This window comes from Aphelocoma coerulescens, chromosome 18 (genome assembly GCF_041296385.1).
Source record: "Aphelocoma coerulescens isolate FSJ_1873_10779 chromosome 18, UR_Acoe_1.0, whole genome shotgun sequence".
NCBI lineage: Eukaryota > Metazoa > Chordata > Aves > Passeriformes > Corvidae > Aphelocoma > Aphelocoma coerulescens.
Genome location: NC_091031.1, coordinates 9,682,485 through 9,697,697, shown reverse-complemented (window position 1 = coordinate 9,697,697; position 15,213 = coordinate 9,682,485).

The following is a 15,213-nucleotide window of genomic DNA, read 5'->3' as shown; positions in this document are numbered from 1 at the left end:
GGTGCCCGCAGTGACCCGCAGCCTGTCCCCGGGATGCAGCCCTGGGTGCCCGCAGTGACCCGCAGCCTGATCCCTGGGATGCAGCCCTGGGTGCCCGCAGTGACCCACAGCCTGTCCCCGGGATGCAGCCCTGGGTGCCCGCAGTGACCCGCAGCCTGTCCCCGCAGGTGCAGCCCTGGGTGCCCGCAGTGACCCGCAGCCTGTCCCAGAGGAGCAGCCCTGGGTGCCCGCAGTGACCCGCAGCCTGTCCCTGGGATGCAGCCCTGGGTGCCCGCAGTGACCCGCAGCCTGTCCCCGCAGGTGCAGCCCTGGGTGCCCGCAGTGACCGCAGCCTGTCCCTGGGGTGCAGCCCTGGGTGCCCGCAGTGACCGCAGCCTGTCCCAGGGGTGCAGCCCTGGGTGCCCGCACTGCACCTCTCTGCAGCAGGTGACTGCTTGCAGCAGAATCTCCACCACGGCGCAATTCCTGGTAAATGAAAGCTGACGATTTTGCTTGAAACTTTCTTGTGTCTCCACTTACCAGGAAGCACTTGGGACTCGATCCTATTTGTATTACTCTTCACCACTTAATGACCACTCGGGATAACTCCTTGTCTTGTTTAATGTCCCTGTTTATTCCGCTGTTGAATTTGGATACTTAACCCTTAGTGACAGAGGCCCTTCGAAGCCTTCCAGGACGTGAGGGAATTGCAGGGGCTGAATCAGTCTAAAGCCCAAACTACCCGGGCCAAGATAAATGGGGAAAAAAATCATGGATGGGGGTAGGAGGAAAATGATCCAGCTGCGCACAGACGGTGCTCTGATACGCCAGGTGCCACATAATTTTTTTAAAATAAGCAACAAGGGGATTGAGATTGATATTGTACATCCACAGATAGGAGAGGGGTTAAAATATTTCCAGATCAGCGAGTTTCTTAGTCTCCTGTTGTTCCTTCAAGAGTCTGTCATGCAGCTTTATTAAGGGCACTGCTCAGATTTTTCTGGGTGAGAGTTCATGGAGGAGCATTAAACATTTACACCCTGTTCACAGTTTGGTCTGTTAGCCTCCTTAGTACTTGTTAAAACACTTTGCAAAGTGCCCTGGTGCTGTCTGAGAGCATCCGATGGCTAAAGCAGGATATTCCAGCTTGAAAGCTTCCTGCCTGCTCCCGCACCGAGGATTAAATCCTTTGCAATGTATCCCTTTCCATTTGTGGGTTTACCTTTTCATGTCCTTTTTGTTTGGTAAATTACAGGTACTGTGTTCTGTTGATTATGAAGCATTAACATAATTACAGTAATTCTGCCCAATGATGCAATGCATGTAAACATGTAATTAGCACGGAGGGACAACACTGAGCAAAGTGATGACAACACGCAATAATGCAAAATGCCTTATTCTCCCAGTCATGTGCAGCAATACAGGCTTTAGAGCTCAGCGCCTTGATTATTTCTTTAGAAGGAGGTTTGGTTAGAATGTTTTGCTTCCTTCCCTCATTCTGGAAAGAAAAGCATCCAGAGAAAACACCGTATTGCTTTATTCCTCAGAGTGTTTATATGTGCAACCCTCTGCATGCCCCCCAACCGACTGTATCTGATTTCCTTTGCAATATTCGAACTCCCTGCATTTGATAAAATAAACAAGTGCCCAGGCAGCTCACATTACACTCTGGAACTTTTGAAACTGCCTGAAAACTGTGAACTTTTAAGATAGGGAACAGAGTGTGCTGCTTTGCAGTGGCGACTACCTCTGGCTTTTATTCCCCCCCCCCCCTTTTAACTCAGAAAAAGCAGTGGCATTTAGTTCTCGGGACCCAGAAAAGTAATGGCAACATGGGGACTTTGAAAGCCCCTCCTGCCCTCCACGCCTTCCTGATGCTGACACAGTTTTCATCCTACCCAAGCTGCTGAGCCTTACAAGTGAGCAAAGCCCGGGCTCGCGGCTGCAGAGCCAAGCACTGTGGGTGCAGAGCCAGGGATCGTGGCTGCGGAGCAATGCCCAGGTTGAGCCTCCCCCAGTTCAAAAGTGAGGGGCAGCAGGAGATAGGGAACCTCTGCAGCGAAGGGGGCTGCTTGGTTTGCTCATTTGCATCTCAATCCCCTCAATGCTCTTCCGGCTACTCACAGCTATTCCATAGTAGTGCTCTTGGCTGAGATCTGGGAACACGCTCAAAGGGTGAGGCAGCTTTTGGATGCACTGAGCTGTTTTCTGTTTGAGCTGTGAAAAGCAAACATCTTTTCAAGAGAGAACATTCTGAACAGTAATTTTTTTTTTTTTTTTTTTTTTTTTTTTTTTTTTTTTTTTTTGCATTTACAATTCAGAAGGAGCAGAACTTCACTGAAATCTGGGAGGAAAATATTGTATAATGTCGAATGGAAACATAAATCTTCTGCAGCAAAGGCTTCACACTCCTCTGAAAACAGAAGTCACTGAGTAACTACTCTGACCTAATGTGGCAGGACTGGAGATACAGGTTCTGGAAACAGCTCTGTACACTCAAACACTTGAACCCCAATAAAGCTCCACTGCCTTCCTCAAGGAGCAATTCAAAGATGAGACTCTACACAGTCACTTCAGACACTTCCTTCTAAATTCACTTTAAATATTTGCTTGTCACGGCTACCAACCCAGGCACAAACAGCAGCGATTTTAAAGGACTTTTAAGGATTTTTAAAGAGCAGGTGGCTGCAGGAGGAGAACCTACTGAAGGAGAGATGACTCACTTTCCTCAGTACTCAAAAGCGCAGATTTGAGGAAAGCAAAATCAAGGAGTGATTACAGATGGGCTCAAGCTCAGGTCTGGATTCAGATTTTCTTCAAAGCATGGCTGTGTTTACATTATTAGGGACAAACCCCCCTGCCAAGCTGGGACCCAGCCGGAAGGCACAGGAAGGGCGCTTTCAGATGCTGGATTTGGGGTTAAGCACATCTCAGCTGAACATTCAAAGCTGCTTTAAACAGTGTGGCAGAGCTAATCTGTTGAAAGGTCTCACTCGGCCTTGCTGTCCCCGAGGGAATGTGTATGGGAGAGCTGTGAACTCCTCGAGAGCTGCGCTGGTCACTGCCCAGCCATGTGCTGGATTCACTACGTGTCCCCGTGTTTTGCAATTTCCAAGCAGCCCCCTCTCAGCTGATTTATTGTCACGCTACTCAGTTTGCAGGAGGTGAATCAGGTCCTGTGGTTACAGAGCAGACCCAAGGGCTGGTGCCTGGTGTGCAGCCCCTCGCTGCCTGCCAGCAAGGGAAATCTGAAACTTTGAAGGAGGAGGGGGAAGGAGGAGAAGCAGGGTATTTTCTGGAAAGGCAAAGCCATAGCTAAATAGCATGCATGGCAAAGCAGGAGGGAAAGAGAGTGGTCTAAGAATTCAAACAAGCCACAGAGAGGACAATAGACAATGAATACAGGAGCAATAGGAAATAAATAGAATTTGTAAGGTAAATCCAGTGGACAGACAGGAGTGAGCAGAGTAACAAAACAGGGAGAGGTTCAGCAGCTGAATGGACAGTGGGAAACCTTTGTGTGTGGTGAGGGGGGACCGTGTTAGTTGCTCTCATGAAATTAAAATCAGTAAACACACTCATCCATAATTGCACCCTGCTGCTTATTCCTGCGTACTTCTTTAGCACTAATAGCTGAGCACAATTCCTAAACCACTGCTACTCACATCTTGCTTTTCTTGTTCTGTTTTAAAGGGAAAAGTTTTGGCCTTTGGAATGCAACTGAATACAACAGACATTTAAAGAACAATAAGTAAACCTTTCCTAAAAGAAGCTGGTGTTAGGGCATGCCTGAAATCCAGATGTAGGACAGCAGTATTTCTGATGAAGCCGTGTTAATTCAAAGATTGCATTTTTAAGAGTGAAGCAGCATTAGAGAAGAGTTGGGAGAGGGGGTGGGGAGCAGAGCTGCCCCTCTGCCTTGGACACACACAGGCAGCTCTGACACAAACAGCTCCCACTGAACTGGCAGCTCCTGCTGCACGCACAATCCAGCTTCCGCCTCTGATGTTTGCATTGGGATCCCAACCAGCTCCCACCCAAATCAATGGAATTTGCTGTAGGCATGAAAGAGAGACTGAGGTACTTTATTATCAGGTACTTACTTAATTATTGTCAGGTACTGAATTGTCAGATAAACGGAAGAACTTTGGGAATTTAAAAAAATCATTATTTGGACAGGCCACTTACAAGATGCAACAGCAAAATAAATTTAAAAAAAAAAAAGGCAGAGATGCCCAGACTTGTGATGTGGCCAAACCAGTAGGTGTACCTAGAGTTACACCTATCGGCTCTCTCTGCACAGGGACTGTGCAAACAGGGATGAACCTCTGCAGGAGGTTCCCTTCCCAAGAACACTTCAACATTTGAGGCAAATCAGTAGTGGGGCCAATGTGTAACTTTTCTTTTTAATAAAGTAATAGATTTCCCTTTCTCCTCAAGGTCTTTATTTTGATCTCCCAGGTACAAAGCAGGGTAAGACACAGGACTGACACCAGCCTTTAAGCAGGGAGGTCAGGTGTGCTGTCCTGCCCTGTCCTCCTGCAAAACCCCTCTGCAAGACGGGGTAGCTGAGCCCAGCCCAGGCCATCCCTGCCTCTCCATGCTGGCTGCAGAGCAAGACTGCACTCCTGGCTACACTCCTCCTGATTGAAATACCTCAGCCACGTAAAATACATATCAGCTGGGCAGACTGAGCGAGGCATGAGGTCTTGGCCAAGAGGTCTGAGGTGGAGGAAAGATTAAACCTCCGCTTTGTGATAGTGCTAAACCCACAGCTTTGCAGTATTAAGGACCAGTCTCCTAAACCACACAGCTTGGTTTGGATCAGGCCAAGGGCCACAGCATCATGGTAGCAATGGTTTTGGTGCTTTTCTCTCACTACTTCCCCCCTTTCCAGCACCTTGAACTGTTAAGCAACCCAGCCTGTGCAGACAGGAATTTGCATTTTACTCTTTGCACATCAAACTCAAAGCAATGAAGGGAATGATGTCTGGACCCAAGCAGCCTATTGAGAGGATCAAAAAGGTAACACAAAGAACAAAAGATGGCTAAGAAACACAGCTCATTCCCATCCCACACAGCAAGGCTGTCTCAGGATCTGGGGACCCAGGCAGAGGATTTAGTGCCTAAGCCCAGAGACCCCTCTGGGGTGCAGGCAGTAACTCCTGCTTGCATGCCTGAGTCCGGATAAAGCTGAAGTCAAAACCAAAACCTCTGAAGAGGCCTCAGCATATTGTTGTTTTGGGGATAGTCCTGTGCATTTCATCCACAAGAATTAGTGTTTTCTTTTCATTTCACAATAACCTAGGTATTTAAAGTGTCTGCCAAGAAGTACTCAGAAAACAGTATTTAGTCTGAGGACTCTTCAAGAGGACCAGTTGTTTATTTCTACCACTTAATGAACATTAATTTCCTGTTTTAGAAAACATAATTTATGCCACTGGTGAGGCTGATATTAATCTTGATGCGTATCTCTTGGCTGGCTTAATTTTTCATTTTCTTCAGCTCCTCCAGCCTGTCTACACTCTGCAACCTGTAGGCTCAGCCTGTGCAATCAGTTTTTCAAATGTATTCAGCAATTTCCAGTACATGGAGGGAGAATGTGACAGCAGACGACACAGGTCCAAATCCATTAGCAGCCACTTCTCTTAATAAAAACAAAGCTAAAGAGAATATTTGTAACACTGATCTGAAAACAAGAATGTATTTTCCTTTCTGCTTCAGAATTTGGACAAAACTGGTGCAAGTTACACTAAACAAATCCAGCCCCTGCCAGGATAAACAAACATTTGCAGTGTTGCTTGCTACATGCCTGTCAAGAAATAGACACTGACATGCATTTTAATGGAACTCTCCTACAAATTGGGAAAAAATAATTGTGCACTGTGTATTCATTGCTAGGTTACCAGAAGGAGAGAGAATATTTTTGCAGACATGATGAAGTAACAAGGTAAATAATTCAACTTAATAATTTTCAAATTTCACACTTAATTTTCAACAGCAGGTCTTTTCAGAGCCCAGATCAACCTCAAATCTGATGACAGGGATTTTTTAGAGCTGACAAGCTCCCATGAGGCAGATTTGGTCCATGGAGTAGTTTTTACAAGACAAATTTCACCCCTGAATTCAATGACAGTTTTTGTAGGAAAAGGGCAGTGAGGTTTGTCCAGTTGCTATTCACAGCACAAGCATTTTCATTCCTTCTTAAATTCAATCACTCACTAGATGACTGATGTCTTACCAAAGATTGCAGCATTAACAGAGAAAAAATGCAAAGAGCTCTGTGTAGATACCCTGTCTGTCTGTCTGTCTGCACAGTGATCCTGTCAGCAGCATTCTGGGAGGAACAGCACTAACTCTGGTTAAATCAGATCAGGGATTGTATAACTAATCCATAAATTCTGACATTATTACATATTTTCTTAAGGAAAAACAATGGATCTGACGATGAAATGAGATCTGTGCTGCTCCACAGAGCAGGGTCCTTTGTGCTGCTTTGTGCCAGTATTTGCAGGGCAGATCTATCTGCAGGGGATAAAGGGCCCTGATTCACCCCCTCCCTTTTAGCACCAGAAGCAAGAAAACTCCTCAAAAGAAACCCAAAGCACAAATGAGACTCCCTCAATTTTGCAAACTCTGCAGATGGGAAACAACACATCTGCTGAAAGAGACTCTAATTTATTTCCTTTTTCTTTGGTTCAAAGTGTGTGTTGACTATCATGGCTTTATTAGGTCAGATTACACCCTCATTTAGGTGCCAGCAAATCTGACCAAAGAGATGATCCCCCGATTAAGTAGTGGACTGAGGAAAAGGAAAGTTAGGTTCTTTGTCAATGTCGTCCCTCAGTTCCTTGCATGACCTTCTGAAAATAATTTGTCTATATTATGATGCTGAATTTAGTTGATGAGGAACTCTGAAAATCCATTGACACAAATTCATGGTCCTCTGCCAGTTTATTGCTGGGAGATCAGTGACAAAGACAAAGCAACATGAAAGCCTGAAGGTGTGATAAGAGGTTTTGTCGAGGCTAAAAAATCTTAATTTGAAAAGTCCCAAGGACAATGACAAGCCAGGAGATCTAAAATGATCTAACAAAACTAACAGTAATGACTGGCAAATTAGGAAGTGCTTTTACACAGAAACACCATCAAGCCAGAATAGATGGATTTTTAGAAGATACCATGGTCACCCAAACTTTTTTAAAATGCTTTTTAAAGAAGTCCTTGAAGCTGTCCCTAAGTATCAAATCTGGATTTTGCTCTCTTGGTAATATATTTGTCTATTTATCTTCTGGTTTCTCATGCAGAATTCGGACTGGAAACCCAACTGAATCCATTCAGGGGTAAAATGAGTAGTGTAAGACTTTGAAGGAAAGGGAATCCTCCCTACTTTTGAATCTTGTGCTCCCAAGAAGAACTGCAGGAGGTCTCTTGTAACATACCAGATTTTCTCATCCTGTCTCATGATGACAAGTCTAGTTGGGCATTTTGTGGACCCAAATGCTTGAATGGACACAAAAATCTGACACTCTGTACTTCCCTAACACTGACTTGTTTCGAACTACCTGACATGTGACCCAAGCAGATTTCTAGAGATCTCATTCATATTTAGATCAGACTCTGGTTTTAAATTATCATTCATTTAGACTGAAAGAATGTGAAAGAATGAGATTATTTTCTTCCATACTGGAAGACTTATCTCTTTCCCATTTGTAGTCACATTTTTTTCTATGCTGGACCATTTCAAGGGGAAAAAAAAAAAAAAAAAGTAGAACTAACCCAAATGGTTGATGATCTATTTATCTCTAGTTCTATTTCATTTCATGCCTCTCTCACTTCACAGCACTACAACCTTTTTGAATTGCCCTCTGTGATATCCACTCGTCCTTGTTGACCATTGCTCACTCATTCATTGCTTGTTGGATCAGCTGGGCACTTGCACAATCAAGGCTTTGTTATGCTTTCAGACAGCCTGCAGGTCACAATATTGAAGCAGCACAAGGACTGTTTCCTCTCCTGGTATTCTTCTTCCCTGGTTTTTAGGAAGACACTACCCTAAACACATGAAAATGCATATAAAGTAATTTTGACGATTAAAACTACAACAGCTCTCATTTAACTTGCCACACAATGTCTGTTTTTCCCTTTGTCATAAAAGAGTGAAATATTCAAAAGTCTGAAGAGTTTTTTTAAGTTGGTCAACTGGAAAACAAGAATTTGCTTCTTTGAAAAATGCAGCAGAGCTCAGGTTTATTTAACAAATCAGTGGATGATAGCTGGTGATACACAGTTAGTGAGGAGCCACGAAGAGCTGCTCTCCCCACCAGTTAATTGGCCCAAACAAAATGGAATGGACTTTTCTAACTAATAAGCACTGACAATAATGAACAGCAACTGCAGGGATGGTGGGAAGATAAAGGAATGCACATACCAAGGCTCTGCAACAGGATGAAATGTCAAAGTTCAAGTTTACGTGCATAATAACCACAATGGTCACGTGGGTTGTCAGCTGCATAAATAATTGGAGAACCCAAAACGAGAACACTGACAAATGCAACTTTCTATGGTTGGAGGTTTTAAAACAAAATGAAACTTCCCATTTGCATATAGAGATATCCCAGTACTTAAATACCTGCGGGGTTTGCTTCTAGGCCAGTGCTCTCAGTGGAGCTGGACATCCTTGGACTCTGTCTTAACAGGCACAGTACTGGGCAGAGCACAAGCAGCAATGTTAGCAAAAAGGTATTTTTAGTTGTTTTCACTTGAAGTCAAAATGAGGATCTTGACTACCCAGTTGGTGAAATTAAATTTCTCTCTCTTGCAGTAAAAAAAAAAAAAACCAAAACCATAGTACCTTATTTGGGAAGGGAAAGTTCAGATGGAAGTATCTGGCTTTATTATGGAAAGAATAAGAAGTAGATGAGTAAGGATTTTGTCACAGGGAGGGAGATGCAGAGTCTTTTGTGCCTGGTGGTTTATTGCAGGCTGTAATGGCATCAGGATGACGTTACCAGGGAGCCTCCACACAATGAAATAATTTACTGTCATCTCTTATATCCTGCTAGCCCAGCAATGTAGGCTCCATAGACCTACTCCTAAAACAGTTTTGATAGCCAAATTCTATCAGTCATGTCACAGATGTCATAACCTTACCTAAAAAACACTCTGAACTTGACACAACTGTCAGTTTATTCACACAAAATTATTGTGAACTGATAATGTCCTTTGAAAAGATCACTGTACAGACAGATTTGCTGAAGTCCTTTACTTTCACTCCCAGGTCCCATTGCTGGCAGCCCCTCCAGTCCCTAATGCTGTACAGAGCTACAGCTTCTCCTCAGCTCCCCTGAATCCAGGGAGAAGGAGCAGAGCTGAGCAGTTCCAAGGGCCTGGTGGCCTCACTGGTAGCTCCCTGCAGCAGCCCACCCTTCCCCAGCTGGGCTCAGTGGTCCAACATTGGCACATCCCCATTGTGAGTCCCCATGTGACAGATGATCCCACACTGGGGCTGTGTCTCTGTCCTTCCCACTGCCCAGAGCTGTGGGCACTGCTGGATAAGAGAATAACAAACCACAGCAGATACCATTTGGACAGCTCAGTGGCTCCTTTCCTCAGAGAGCTGCATGTCCTCAGGTTAGCATCACATTGCTCAGGCTGCTCAAAGGCCCTCCTGGCCTTGAGAAGAGTTGCATTCAGCAAAGAAAGAACATAAAGATGGAGTAACAGTTTTTCACTGAAAGGGAAGAGTTTCCTGTCTCTGCTCTGCTCACATCTGGTTAATTTTCTGACAAGAATTACATCTTTACTACTCTTTTACAACACACAGCCAGCACAGCTGTAAGGGAGTGAGCTGCTCACCATACTGCCCTTTGTATTGTCAGCACTATTATTAGCTTTATTGAAGCTGTTAAATCTGTTTTACTGAAGATGCATGAACCTGAAAGAACTTTTAATTTCATAACCCAGGGTGAGTGTGATGAACTGACACTTACAAGAAAATGCAGAACAGTCTTGGCTTGTAAATTAAACAAAACTGAAACAGAATTAGTCACAATAAACTGTACTTTAAGACCCACTTTTCAGAGTACGTTAGCATTTTAAGAATGATATTAAAAGGTATAGTAAGACATAATAAAATGTCTTTTATAGGGTAGTATAAAGATTTAAAGAACCTATTGAATTCTGTTTTCAATGAAGACGTATTAAGTAAATGCTGCTGTATTCTCTAGAGCTACACAATTCTTGTAATCTTTTCTTCAGATACCTTTGGCTAATTCATAATTCAAAATGTTACTCATTTCTCTTCCTGTCTGTGTGTCATATAAAGATGTGCATCCAATATGTTGTCTGTGGCTCTCTTACACTAGACACATCCCAGTTCCTGTTATGTATACATTCCTTTAGAGGGATATGATTTATTTCTTTAAGCCCATTCCCATCTTAAAATGTCAGACGCTTCCTGTACTTATATACAAAGAAGTTTAAGCTCCCAAAGGTACTGAAGTTCAACAGAATTCTGTCTGTGGATAGTATGAACTTAACAGTGAATCTTTGGGAAATACACAATTCCACCTACTTTCCTCAGCTCTCCAGCATAACTTGATTTTGCAACTATTTAACACTTCAGTCATCAAGAAGATCAAACAGAGGCATGGTTTTGAAGAACAAAGGACCTAAACTGAACTCCTGAAAGGTTTACTCTTCTTCAAGTAGAAGCATTGATTCTCAAGGGTTATCACTGGTGCCATACAGGAACTCGTCAAGATTAGGAAAATGGAAATTCAAGGCTACCCTTTATCTCTTTCCATTATCTGAATCTTGCTATCTTTTGTAAATAAGACCTTTTCCCTCCAAATAACTTACGTATAAAGCTTTTTTTTTTGGGTACATAAGGAAAATCCCATTATTACTTTACTGAGTTTCACGTTGGTTTGTTAATAGCAAACCCAAACTGTATTAACTGAGGTGGTCAGACCATAATCACTTGCCTATCACTGGATTCTCCAGCAGATTTCACCAGCTACAAAGTAAATTTGTTTCTTTTACTCTATTTTAAAAACACTGGATTATGTAGAATCATTGCTTTAAGGAAAGATTACCAAATTACAGTCTAACTTTGCGTAATATTGCTCAAATATTAAAGCCCTTGGCAAAGAAAAACTGCACTAACCTGCTTCAGTTCTTTGGAAGAACTGTGCCTCTCACCTTATCCCCTGCACTCTTAATGCCACAAAGTTGTATTAAATATAAAGGTACCCTCAAAAGCCTGAGCTAGAGCAGAGGAGAGAATGGCCTGAGCAGAACAGGGAACTGCACAAGCGGAACAGGGAACCCGTGCAACATTACACTGCTGTGGGCTGGACGTGGAGGCACACGGGGTGGGGAGACTGTGGTGGTCAGGGAGAGTGCACGTTTGGAGGTGTGGACTGGTACTGAAATGAATGGGGTCTTTCTAGTTCACCCATAAAGGTGCCTAAGTCCTGTATTCTAGCTAACAGAATATTTGTGGTATTTGCCACCTCATAAAAACAACCACTGGCTTCTTCAGGTTGACTCATATGAAAAGAAGAAAGAAGAAACAAGCAACATCCTTTCTAAGGACAGCTAATGCTTCAGAGAGAGAAATGTATCACACAACTGTTCTTCTCTAAGGAGCAGCAGCATTTTTCAGTGAGGTTACCCAAACTCAGTATGCCTACATTGTAAGAGCAATTAGGCCGTAATTTCAGCTGAGCATTTGAAGTCTTGAGTACACAGGGAAATTGACCCAAATAACTATTAGGTACTAGTCCTGGCTAGTAATAAATGCTCTGAAGGCCAAAGGAAGGCATTAGCAGCACTTGTGCAACTCCCTTAACAGGGTGTACACATGGAACTAATTGGAAACCAGTAAACAATCCTGGTATTGAAGCACAAAGCAGATAATCTCACTCACACTACTTCAGTCATTTTCTTCTCATGTGGCTGACTGGAATAAAACTGCTAAAATACTGTTTCCCTCATGCAGAAAAAGATCTAGGGGATATAATAGATCACAAGCTGATTAGGAGTTAACAGTGTCAAGCCATTGTGAAAAAGGCAAACACTGCACTAAGCTGTGCAAACAGGAGTATGGCTTGCAAGACATGGGAAGTAATCCTGCTCTGCTCCAGCCCCAGCAGGAGCACCGGGACTGGTGCTGGGGCTTATTCTCCAGCAGAGATGCAAAGTGCCCAGAGAGCATCCAGAAGCGAGCCAGGAGAATAAACAAAGGTCTGCAACATCACTGAACAAATCAGATGTCCATAACCTAAACAAGAGCATGGGATGGGAGGGAAATGCAACAGCAATTTGCAAATACATGAAATCATAAATTCAAAAAGGGAATGACTTGTTTTCTGCGTGCAGGCTGGGTAAGGACTAACGGATTTGTGATGGAATCTGCAAGCCTTCTCAGGCAAGGAGAGGGTTAACACAGGCATTAGCAAGAAAGCAGCTGAGAAGGCACACAGCTGCAGGGGATAAAGCCACTGGGAGAGGGCTATCAGGGGACCCCCTGAAGGAGGGAACTGAGCAGCCTCTTAGGGTGGAGATACAGGCAGAAGGGATGGGGGCCTGTGTCCTTTCTCAGAGATTCTGGTCTTATCTTTGGCAGGTTACTGGCCTCCTTGTTTGTATTTAGTCAGGGTGTTTGATTATAAAATCTTGCTTTAGGCCTGCAAAAAGGCAGGGTAGGGTGCTAAGCATCTTGTTGTTTTCTTTTTAATAGCCCAGCAAAACTTTTCACATCTGGTCTAAAATGCAAAGTGCCAAATCTACTAGTGTAGGAGCAAAGTAGGATAATTCTTGCCAAAGATAAAATATTAAGATCCTATTACTAACAGAGGATTCAAAGTGAGGAGCTGTACCTTGGGAGCTGAACACTGTGGAGGGAGAGAGTGAGCAAAAAGCACCTGTATAAAAGGGGTAAGCTATGCTGTAGGCTCAAGCCTCAACAGCTCTAAAACTGGGGAGATCACAGAAGTCTGCATCTTTTAGCCAGAGGGAAAAGATCTTAGCCTGCCAAATTTGAGGGGGCTCGACAAATGCTGCAATATCTAAGCTGGATATTAAGAAATTCTTTCTATGGGCAAAGATAGCAAGGGCTGCAATAAAGTGGCTGAGGATGTTATGAAGCCTCACAGAGCAGTAGTGTTTGTCAGGAATGATGGTGGGTGTTTGTGAGTTGACCCTGTCTCAGGATGGCAGGACTAGGTGAGCTTCTCAAGTCCCCTTCTGCTGTTTTGTACTAGAACGAGAAATATTGCCCCCCTCTTCTCTTGCCACTCAACTGTGACATTTTATGAAAATAACAGAGCAGTTTTGGAAGCTCAAAGCATTCTTTGAATAGAAGTGGTTTCAAAACCTCCTCTGAGCTGAATTTTTCACCTACTCTGTTGAATGATCCTTTCAACGTAGTGTGCTCTGGAAGTACTTCAGTACTAGAGCTTGTAGCTTCAGTGACCAATGTGTTAAAAGAACACTCTATACTCACTCATTCTGTCCTTCCAATAAAGATACAATCAAATTAAGTTGCCCACATGCTCTGCAACACAACAGATTTGGGTTTTTTATGCATTTTTACCACCCCAGTTACTGTTTGAGTTTTTCAAAAAGAAATTAAACCCAAGACTACTTGGTTCAATAACCCCACTGATAGCCTACACAAGCAGTCCTGCTTTATCTTCTTCTAAGATAAAGTGAAATCAGCTGAGATCTGCCCTCACAAGTCAGTAAGTCCATCTTGCTCATGCTGTGAATCTGTCTCATTTTAGAAATGACAGTTAAATGTAAAAAACAAAAAGAACTTTCTAGATATTATGTTTTTCCATTAAGACGAGGAAAATTTCTATTTGATAGCCAAAGCCTCCAGAATTTGCAAGTCTTAGGTTCACAGTAATACTCCTCAAAAGATTATTTTGTCAGAAATAAAAGCTAAACATTAGTTTGATGAGAAATGTCTGAGTCTCTAATGCTTTTAGCTGTGAGAACTGCTTTGTGAGCTGCTCCCCACCACTGTGAAAAATCTTTAAAGTAGAGCAACTGGAAGTAGAACTAGGACCAAACCATTTTTGCTTGCTTCTTAATGAGTTTGTTGTGACAGTGTTGGGAGATCTCTTTCCATTCTGACCCACATGAAAGCAGAATGGGCACTGAAACAGTTGACTATATTTTGGAAACTATTTAGTTTCCCAAGTTGCCCAAGGACACAGAAATGCCTGCTGGAATCTCAAAAGCCAGTAGGTAAGAACTTTCACAATGGATGCTAGCTGCCTAGGTTGCCCTGAAAATCCCACTGAATAGGTTCCACATGCTTGTGGGCTTTTAAATGTCTTTCCAAACCCACCCCAAACAAAAATCACATTCTAAGTAGAAATTTGAATTTAATTACTCTCTGTGGTCAGCTGCACAATATAACTTAGAAAACATTTCTGGTGGGTTTGATTGGTTCTGTATTTTCCTCAGGGAAGGCAGCAAGGGCTTTGCTCTGCATTTTGCTTTGCTTAATGAAGTGCTGTCCCTGACTAGGACTTTTGTTTGGTTTAGGGTGAGTAAAGCAATACTCTGCTACACTTTCTTAGATAAAGCAAGGCATGCAGGCAACATAACAGTGCCAGCAGCCTTTGTCGCCAGAAACAGGAATGATCATATTTAACAGTGCTGTTCATGGAGAGATTAAACTCAGGCTGGACAGTGAGAAGCTGTGCAGATAATTTGAAATAGATTCCAAGGGTGAATTACTGCTTGGCTGTCCTCCTCACCTCCTCAGTTCTCAGATTTGTGTGCCAACCAACATTTTAAGATAACTCTGCTCTGTTTGCTCCTTGAATTGTCTGGCTGTTTAACAGGCTCTTCAAATAAATAAGGGATAATCTCAGGATTTTGCTTAACAAAGGTTGCTTTGTGCAAATTTTAAAAATTCTGAATAGGTTGTTGTACAGGGCCTGGTCCTGCAATCCCTTTTAGCTGTGAATACTTTCAAGGGAGTAAGTGGTTGCACAACCATAGTTTCAGCTAGTAAATGATCAATAATACTTTCCAGTATATTCTGAAATGCCTTCCAGTATCTGAAGGGGCCTGCAAGAAAGTTGGAGAGGGACTCTTTGTCAGGAACTGCAGTGATGGGACAAGGAGTAATGGGTACAAGTTGAAAGTCAGGAAATTCAGGTTAGGTATTAGGAAGAAATTTTTTACTGTGTGGGTGGTGAGGCCCTG